This window comes from Salvelinus sp. IW2-2015, unplaced genomic scaffold (assembly GCF_002910315.2).
Source record: "Salvelinus sp. IW2-2015 unplaced genomic scaffold, ASM291031v2 Un_scaffold1720, whole genome shotgun sequence".
Taxonomy (NCBI): Eukaryota; Metazoa; Chordata; class Actinopteri; order Salmoniformes; family Salmonidae; genus Salvelinus; species Salvelinus sp. IW2-2015.
In genome coordinates, this window is record NW_019943108.1 from 34,278 (window position 1) to 44,466 (window position 10,189).

At 43.1% G+C, this 10,189-nt stretch overlaps 1 pseudogene; it reads left to right on the forward strand.

Annotated features, from left to right (window-relative positions):
• Positions 1–6,357: 6,357 nt before the first annotated feature.
• Positions 6,358–10,183, forward strand: LOC112071790 (claudin-11-like; annotated as a pseudogene).
• The last annotated feature ends 6 nt before the right edge of the window (positions 10,184–10,189 follow it).

Here is a 10,189-nt window from a genome sequence, read left to right on the forward strand (position 1 = left end):
CACCAGAATTAAGTTTATCGCTTTGGGATAGGGGGCAGGTATTTCACGGTCCGCATGAAAAGCGTGCCCCAAGTAACTCCTGCTTACTGCGGCCAGAAGCTCAGGTATATGATACCACTGTAGTAAGACTTTGGATGTAGAAAACAGCTCTAAAGTTTCTAAAACTGCGTTTAAAACAATAATGTCTGCTGAGTAATATACAGAACTTATCTTGGCAGGTGAAACCCACGAGGACAAAGACCGATCCAGGAAAAACATTTTTAGTTCCACGGTGTTTCCATTTGTTTTCTATGGGGAAACTAGATACGAGGCACCTGTTGCATGTTGCTATTGGCTCCATCTGAGATGTCCAAAAGTCTGTCTAGAAAATTGGTTGATGTGTTTCCTTTTGAGAAATGAAGAGTAGCGGCTTGTTGTCAGAGCTGGAAGTGTTCAAGTCAAGTGGACGTGTTTTGGTGCAGTGCGACCTGGTCGCACTACGACTGGAAACTCGCTCCAGCCTCTGATTTTATTGTATGCCGCTATTTAACACAAGATATTCCGTTTTAAATTTGGATTGGATTATTTACCATTTAGATACCTAAAGTTGGATATTAGGGCAAATAAGTAACTATTTAGCATCATTTGTGAGTCATGTTGGGCGAGTTGGAGACGGTGCGTATTCTGAATCAAACGCGCCCAAATAATGGACATTGGGGATGATAACGAAAGGGAATTTCAATAACGACACGCCCATTTGTGATGCTCTTATGGGACATCTTTGGAGTGCCAACCAGAAGAAGATCTCAGAACAGGTAAGGGCATATGAGATTAGTATCGTTATTTTCTGACTTTCCTGTTCGCAGCCCTCCTGGGTTGAAATATGATTTGTTGCTTGCTTTGTGTATGCATGAGTCCGCTGTTCTCAGATAATCACATGGTTTTGCTTTCGCCGTTAAAAGCCTTTTTGACAATCCTACATGGCGGGCTGGAATTAACAAAGAACGTTTAAGCTTTTATTTTGGTGTATTGCCACTGTGTTGAATTTTATGATAAGTTAGAATATTTTTAATCATTTATTTGAATTTTGCGCTCTGCCAATTTCCTGGATCGTTTGTCGCAACATGGCCGTTTAAACGGTTTCAAGTCCTTGAGATTCCTGATTCGGACATTTCCTGAAACTCACCCCTTGTGATCTGGTCCATCATAACTCTTCTCTAGACATCTCTCTCTCTCTCTCTTCTCTCTCTCTCTCTCTCCACTCCACCTCTTCTCCAATAACATATCTCACACTCCTCTATTCTCTGTCTTCGTCTCTCGTCTCTCTCTCTCTTCTTATTACTGTTACTAATGCGGAGGATTTGGAGAGGAGAGGTTGTGTGTGTTGTGTCGCTGTGTGATTCTGTAGAGAACACTGTTTGGGTGACGCGTGTGATACAAGAGGCTCTGTGTCCATTAGCTTGTCCTGGCTTCGAGAGGTGAATCAAACATAGTAGACTACCTCAAAGCAATGCGTATGACCGTTGAACTGAATAGGAATTAAGGATAATTGAGATAGGATTTCCATGAATCAACTGGTGGCGGACAATCTTGAAAGAGCTCTCTCTCTCTTTCTTCTCTCTCTCATCATCCGTCTCTCTACTCTCTCACCGATTCCTCATCTACTCATTTCTCTATCAGAGATGCTCTATCGCTCTCTTTATAGCTCCACAGGACGTCTCTCTACTCTCTCTCTTTAACTTTGCTCAGAGATCTCTCTCACTCTCACCTTTCCTTTATCGTCCTCTCTCTCTCAACTCTCTCTATCAATTCTCCCCCCTCTATATTGTATTTTAATTTTAATCCACCTTCAGCCTTTCCCTCCTCTCTCGTCCATTTCCCATTCCTTTCCTTTCTTTTCTCTCCCTCTCCTCTCCTTGGTCTACTAAGGCGGTAGATCATGTAAAGAGAGCGAGTACGAAAGCATTGATTTACCAAGGCGACGGGGTTGTGTAAACGACAAAGTGAAGAGTGATGAGAGGGCTAACTTTTAAGGCGTTTAGGAACAGGAATATTAATGAGAGGAGGAAGTAAGGTAGAATAGAAGGAGAGAGAGATGAAAGTTGGAAACTTTTTATTCTACTGGCCTCATGCTGATAATGATATATAATTCTAGGCAGTTTGCTCTAGTTTGAATCACAATGTATTAGCTACATTGGTTGGATTGCATTTAACCCCATATGAACTGAAAAACAGCTGTTATTAGCTCAAATCCTAAATCGAACTATAATCCACAGTCCTTTACCAGCTCCTCTGGCTTCTGCCCTTGAAAGTCGTTAACAGTTCAAGCAAACGTCCAATTCTAGAAGGGAAAAAACCTGGTCTTTTAATTTCATAGTAGCTATGTCATGGGTCAAGGTGACTCAGAGTGTTTTAGTGAAAACGTTAGCGAGCTCCTCTTGCTGATAGACCCAATTCTCTAGACGCACCCCGTGTAGATTCCAAGCCTTAAAAGGTGAATATGCGCTAAATAGAAAGAATAAGACAATGACCATTCGCCCCAAGTTGTAATCACAGCACATTTCACATACTCAAGTATTTTAACGGATGTCTTACTTGTCTTCACCTAAAGTTTTCAGTAATGTTTTCATTTTCATACATGATTGTGTTTGCTAGAGATGCGCGCCCTTGATGACGCCATCTGCTGTGTGACAGAGCTGTGCGATAGTGAAAAGACTAAGAGTCCATTCGGCTTACGCTCCTTCTCCTCCGCTCTCTGTTTTAGAGACCGCAACACACATCACACACCAGGAGAGCTGAATCCCATCATCCTTCACTGTCATACCTGGCATTCTGATCATCCTCATTTAAACCATAATATTTCTCATTTCCATGATGCCTTGCTCAACTACATCATCATTTCTCGTATCTTCATCTCTCCTTGCTCCTATGTCTCCTGCCCTCTCTCTCTTCTTCTCCATCTTCCCTGTCTTGTTCCCTACCCCGGGGGATGACTACTCAATTATGAGATGAGTCATTCAGATGAAGTCCTTCAAGATCCTGAGCCAGGAGCTATGAAAGGTAGTGAACATGGGGACCAAGTATAGTTTACCCACTCCTCATCTAAAGTCCAGAAGGCAGCATAGGTGCCCTCCGGTGCGAATACCTGGAACTGACGGTGATGTTCAAATGGCCAAGGAGAGGCAGTAACCATTTTACAAATCATTTTGAAGAGAGAAGCAGAGAGAGAAGAGAGAGGAAAGGAGAGAGAGAGCAAGAGAGAGAGCGAGAGCGAGAGCGCAGATATATTTTTTTTATATTTCTCTCCATCCCTCCGATTGGTTTAGAAGTTTCCCAGGTAGTTTTTTTTCAGACCTTTCTCTATATAAAATTAATCGGAAGGTGCGTGCAGCTCTTCTTTAGAAGTGGAGACATCCCAAACTGACAGGAAACTACACAACAGACCAGGAGAAGCAACACACAGTTTCTAGGATTACTTTTTCTTGAAGGAAATTATTCTAATCGAAAACTCACACTCTAATCAACGACGCATTTTGGTCATCATTTTCTTCTGTTTTCAGTTTTTCCAGGTTTGTACAACAGGCTATTTTGGTAATAATGAATCCTTTCAACAATTAGTCCCAGGGTTGTAGAGTGGGGCAAAGCGAGTCTACTTCAACACCAAGCTTCCACACGTAATCTTTAAAGTATCCATCAGTTTTTTTTGACTATTCTGGGCTGTGGACTGGTCCAATTCAACGTCTTGAAGTCACTCTGACGTGCCTGGACCTTTAGTTTTATAAATAGTTTTTTGAAGACTATTCCTTAAACCTAGGACTACCCTACTTCTCAGTTGCCATGGGACGTTGTTTCCAGCTTCAGCGGTTTTGTGGATGAGTTGTATGGGTGGGTGGGATCCTTATCCCACTAGTACCACCACGACTGGGTAGTGACGTGTTACGGCATGAACACCTGCAAGAAGTGACGAGTTAGGAAGCCAAGGGCTGTGGGCTGAATGTGGTCCGTATCACGCCCTCTATCACTGTTATATCACTGACACAGATATTGGACCTACCGGGGTAATAGAACATTACTCTACTGTATAATACTGAATACTATACTCTACTATGTAATATACCTAACAGTAATACATAATAATCACTAAAGACAGAGACAGTTTTTAGTTGTTGTTATATTTCACATTCCTCTGATTCAATCCCCCGACTGTTCTATTGTAGTTCTAACTGTAGTAAATTAATGTCAAGTCTAACACCTACTCACCTTTGCCTTTCTCCCTCCACCCGCCCTCCCTCTGAGATCCCAGATTAAGTCCTTGAGATTCCCTGATTCAGACATTTCCCTGAAAACTCACCCCGTGATCTGTCTATCATAACTCTCCTCTAGACACTCTCTCTCTCTCTCTCTCTCTCTCTCTCTCTCGCTTTCTTGCTATCTCTCCTCTCTTTCTCTCTATGTATCTTATTACTTTACTAAACTGCAGAGATTGCGTGAGGAGAGGTGTGTGTGTGTGATACTGTAGAGACACTGTCGTGCTGCAATACAGGGCTCTGTCCATTACTGTCTGGCCTTATGCCAACTACTACCAGCACTGCAGTATCCTTCTGATGATATATGACTCAATGACATCTCTCTCTCTCTCTTCTTCTCTCTCTCTCTCTCTCTCTCGCTCTCTCTCTCTCTCTCTCTATCAGAGATCGCTCTATCGCTCTCTTTATATCTCTCAGACGTCTCTCTATCTCTCTCTTTAACTTTCTCAGAGATCTCTCTCACCTCTCACTTTCCTTTCTCTCCCTCTCTCTCTCACTCTCTCTATCAATCTCTCCCCCCTCTATATTTGTATTTATTTTAATCCACCTCAGCCTTTCCTCCTCCTCTCCTCATTTCCCATTCCCCCTTTCCTTCCTCTTTTCTCTCCCTCCTCCTCTCCTCCTCTCTACTGCGGTAAATCATGTAAAGAAGCGATAGAAGATTATTTACCAGGCGACGGGAGGTTTGAACGACAAAGCTGAGAGTGAGGGGGGCTAATTTAAGCAGTTAGGAAACAGAATATTAATAGAGGGAGTAAGTGAATAGAAGGAGAGAGAGATGACAGTTGGAACGTTTTACTTCCTACATAGGCCTACATGCTGCATAATGATAATATAATCTCTAGGACAGTTGCTCTAGTTTTGAATCACATGTWTTAGCTACATTGTGGATTGATTTAACCCCATATGAATGAAACAGCTGTTATTAGCTCAATCCTAAATACAACTATAATCCACAGTCTTACCAGCCTCCTCTGGCTTCTGCCCTTGAAAGGTAACAGTTCAAGAAACAGTCCAATTCTGAAGGGAAAAACCTGGTKATTTAATTCATAGTAAGCCTAATGTCATCGAGGTCAAGGTGACTCAAGTGTTTTAGTAAAACGTTACGAGGCTCCTCTTCTGATAAGCCACAACTKTAACGACACCCACACCTGTAGATTCCAAGCCTTAAAAGGTGAATATGTAAATAGGAAAAATACAGACACATACCATTGGCCAAGTTGTAATACACAGCACATTTCAATACTCACAGTATTTAACGGATGTCTTACTTGTCCTTCACACCTAAGTTTCAGTAATGTTTCATTTCATAATGACTGTGTTGCTAGAATGCAGCCCTCCTGATGACAGCCACTCTGCTGTAGTGACAGAGCTGTCATAGTGAAAGACTAAGAGTCACTTCGTTACGCTCCTTCTCCTCCGCTCTCTGATTTAGAGACCGCACACACACACACACACCAGGAGAGCTGAAATCCCATCATCCTTCACTGTCATCCTGGCATTCTGATCATCCTCATTACCATAATATTCCCATTCCCATGATGCCTTGCTCATACTACATCATCATTCTCTATCTTCATCTCTCTTCTCCTACTTCTTCCTGCCCCTCTCTCTCCTTCTTCTCCCTCTTCCTGTCTCTGTCTCCCTAACTCCCCGGGGGGATGACTACTCCATTAAATGAATGAGTCATTCTGATGAAGTCCCTTCAGACTCCTGAGCAGGAGCCTATAAAGGTAGCTGAACATGGGGACCAATAAGTTGTACCCTCCTCATGCCTAAAGTACCAGAGGCAGCACTAGGTCGCCCTCCGGTGGACATACCTGGAACTGACGTGATGTTCAATGGCCAGGAGAGGGCAGTAACATTTTACAAATCATTTTGAGAGAGAGAGAGAGAGAGAGAGAGAAAGAGAGAGAGAGAGAGAGAGAGCGAGAGCGAGAGCGAGATATTTTTTTTTATATTTCTCTCCATCCCTCCGATTGGTTAGAAGTTTCCAGGTAGTTTTTTTCAGACCTTTCTCTACTATAAAATTAATGGAAGGGTGCTGAAGCTTCTCTTTAGAAGTGGAGACTCTCCAAACTGACAGGACTACACAACAGACCAAGGAGAGACAACACACAGTTCTAGGATTACTTCTTGAGGAATATTCTAATCGAAAACTCACACTAACTTCACACAGCATTTGGCATCATTTTCTTCTGTTTTACAGTTTTCTCCAGAGTTTGTACAACACAGGACTATTTTGTAATCATAACAATTCCTTTCACAATAGTCCCACAGGCGTTGTGAGTCTGGCAAGCGAGTCTACTTTCACACAAGCTTCAACGTATCTTTAAAGTATCATCAGTTGTTTTTTMACTATTTGGGCTGTGGACTGTCCAATTCACCGTCTTGAGTCACTCTGACTGCCTGGACCATTTTACGTTTTTATAAATAGTTTTTGAAGACTATTCTAKCCTAGGACTACCKTACRTCTCATTGCCATGGCGAACAGCTGTCTCCAGCTCAGCGGTTTTGTGATGAGTTGTATCGGSTGGGTCGGGATKCTTATCGCCACWGCCACCAACGACTGGGTAGTGACGTGTAAATACGGCATGAACACCTGCAAGAAGATGGACGAGTTAGGAGCCAAGGGCCTGTGGGCTGAATGTGTCATATCAACCGCCCTCTATCACTGTATATCACTGACACAGATATTGGACCCTACCGGTATAGAACTTACTTCTACTGTAATAAACTATACTAGACTCTGACGGTAATATACATACAGTTAATACATAATAATACTATATTAAAGGTAATAGAACTATACTACTTTATACTATAATGCATATTATACTAGTACTATACTCCTACTATACTCCAATATACTATAATCTATATACTATATTATACTATATGTACTACAATCTATACTAGACTCTACTATCTCCACTATACTATTATCAGCTATACTATGCTATAAAATACTTACACTCTACAATACTACACTACATTGTACTTGCCATTGCTACCATGCTCTAATAAACCTTAAATACTTACTCTATTATAATATACTTTATGCTACTAAATATTTTACTACACTACTACTATACTCCACTATACTACCTATACTCTTTATACTTCGCTATACCGTTGGTATATATACGTGCACTCTACTATACACCACTATACTCTACTCTACTATAGATTAGATTGCATTACCACTATATGAGGTTTAATAAATAAAGAAATAACCAGGGCTGTGCAGACTGGCTGCGGTCTATGTGGCTGTTGGAACTCTGACCATTGAGGTTATGATATATCGGAATATTTCACAGCTAAAGGTGGTTGTTTGTCCTAAAGCCTAAACGATAGTCTTATAACAAGCTAGTCTCCAAAACTCAAAGGGCCTGGAATATTTTCTTCTATTGGAATCAACCAAGATTACTATTGGCAACATTTCAGGCCATTACCATTTATTTTCTCTTCTTGTCTCTGTTGTGTCTGTGTACAGCATACATCCAGGACGTCGAGGGCATTTGATATAACTGGATCCCTCCTGGGGCTGCCTGCAAGTGGGGATGTGCCTAACAGCCATGCCTGCATCTCTCTCGGGGACGAGCCTCAGTTTCAGCCAAGAACAAACGATTTCTCTACTTGGGGAGTTACTTCATTACTGTAAGTGGGTAAGTCTGTGGACACACCGCACACCACGCACAAACACCACACACAAACACAACACACAACAACAGGGACCGACAGACCACGCACCACGCACGACACGCACGCACGCACGCACGAAGCACAACACACCACACATGGAACACCACACACAGACAGACAGACACACACCACACACACACACACCACACACACACACACACACACACCACACACACACACACACACACACACACACACACACACACACACACCACACACACACACACACACACACACACACAACCACACACACACGGACACACACACACACACACACCACACGGACAGACAGACACAGACACACACGCACACACACACAACATACACACACACGGGACAGACAGACAGGACAGACAGACAGACAGACGACAGACAGACAGACAGACACGCACGCAAACACACACACATGGACACACACACATGGACAGTCAGACAACACACATGCACACTTTGAGCACAGAGACAGATGTTTGCACACACATTACAACATACGGTCATACTTATAACAACCCAGCCCCAGGCCTAAACCTGACCCTTAACCCCCCCATCCCCCTTCCTCTCACCCTTCCCAGCCCTCCCTTTCACCCCGTCCAGTCATCCGTCTCTCCCCTTCCTCCCTCCCCTAACTCCCACAGAACACACCCACACATGCATACACCACAATTTCCCTACAGTTCAACCCATCACCCAGGACCACCATTCCTCCCCACCCACCTCGTCCTCACCTGTTCCCTCCTGCTGGAAAATATTTTCCCATTGTTGTTTGACACAATATAAAATGTGTTTGATCTGCTTTTCACTGTCCAGTTTTCCAACACCTGTTCCACATGATGTTCATCGAATGTGTGTGTATGTATGTATGTGTGTGTGTGTGTGTGTGTGTGTGTGTGTGTGTGTGTGTGTGTGTGTGTGTGTGTGTGCATGTACGATGTTGTATATACTACTATAAGTACTATATTTACCTATAAATTATACTGTATACTGTACAAAAATATAAACGCAACATGTAAAGTGTTGGTCTCATGTTTCATGAGCTGAAATAAAAGATCCCAGACATGCTCCGTATGTACAAAAAGATTATTTCTCTAATATTTTGTTTACATCCCTGTTAGTGAGCATTTCTCTTTTACAAAGATAATCCATCCACCTGACAGGTGTGGCATGTCAAGAAGCTGATTAAACAGCATGATCATTACACAGGTGCACCTTGTGCTGGGGACAATAAAAGGCCACTCTAAAATGTGCAGATTTGTCAGCATAACAATGCCACAGATGTCTCAAGTTGTGAGGGAGCGTGCAATTGGCATGCTGACTGCAGGAATGTCCACCACTGTTGCCAGAGAATTGAATGTTAATTTCTCTACCATATCAGCCGCCTCCGTCGTTTTATAAAATTTGGCAGTACATCCAACCGGCCTCACAACTAAAGACCACATGTAACCGCATCAGCCCAGGACCTCCACATCGGGCTTATTCACCTGCGGGATTGTCTGAGACCAGCCTCCCGGACAGCTGATGAAACCGAGGAGTATTTCTGCTTGTAATATAGCCTTTTAGTGGGGAAAAACTCATTTTGATTGGCTGCCCCTGGCTCCCAAGTGGGCGGGCCTATGCTCTCCCAGGCCCACCCATGGCTGCACCCCTGCCCAGTCATGTGAAATCCATAGATTAAGGCCTAATTTATTTATTTAAATTGACTGATTTCCTTATATGAACTGTAACTGAGTAAAATCGTTGCATGTTGCGTTTATATTTTTGTTCAGTATACATGCGTGTGTTTATAATCAAATCAAAATGTAAATTTATTTGTCACATGCGCCGAATACAACAGGTGTAGACGGAGAAAGTAGAACCTTCTATGTGTATTAAATGTGTCCGTTAATCTAAATCTCTCCTTCCTGTATAGCTCTGTGTGGGGGGGTGTCCACAGTATGGTTTCCTATCGGAGCCCACCAGGACCAGGGACTCATGTCGTTTGGGTTCAGCCTGTACGCTGGCTGGGTGGGCACGGCCTTCTGTCTCCTGGGAGGGGCCATGATCACCTGCTGTTCTACTGAACCGTCCCAACCCTACAATCACCATGACAACAACAGGTTCTACTACTCCAAAGGACAGGGGCCTGGCAACCCTGTTCCACCCTCCACTAACCACTCCAAGAGTGCCCATGTTTAGACACACATGAAGTACATGCATGCACA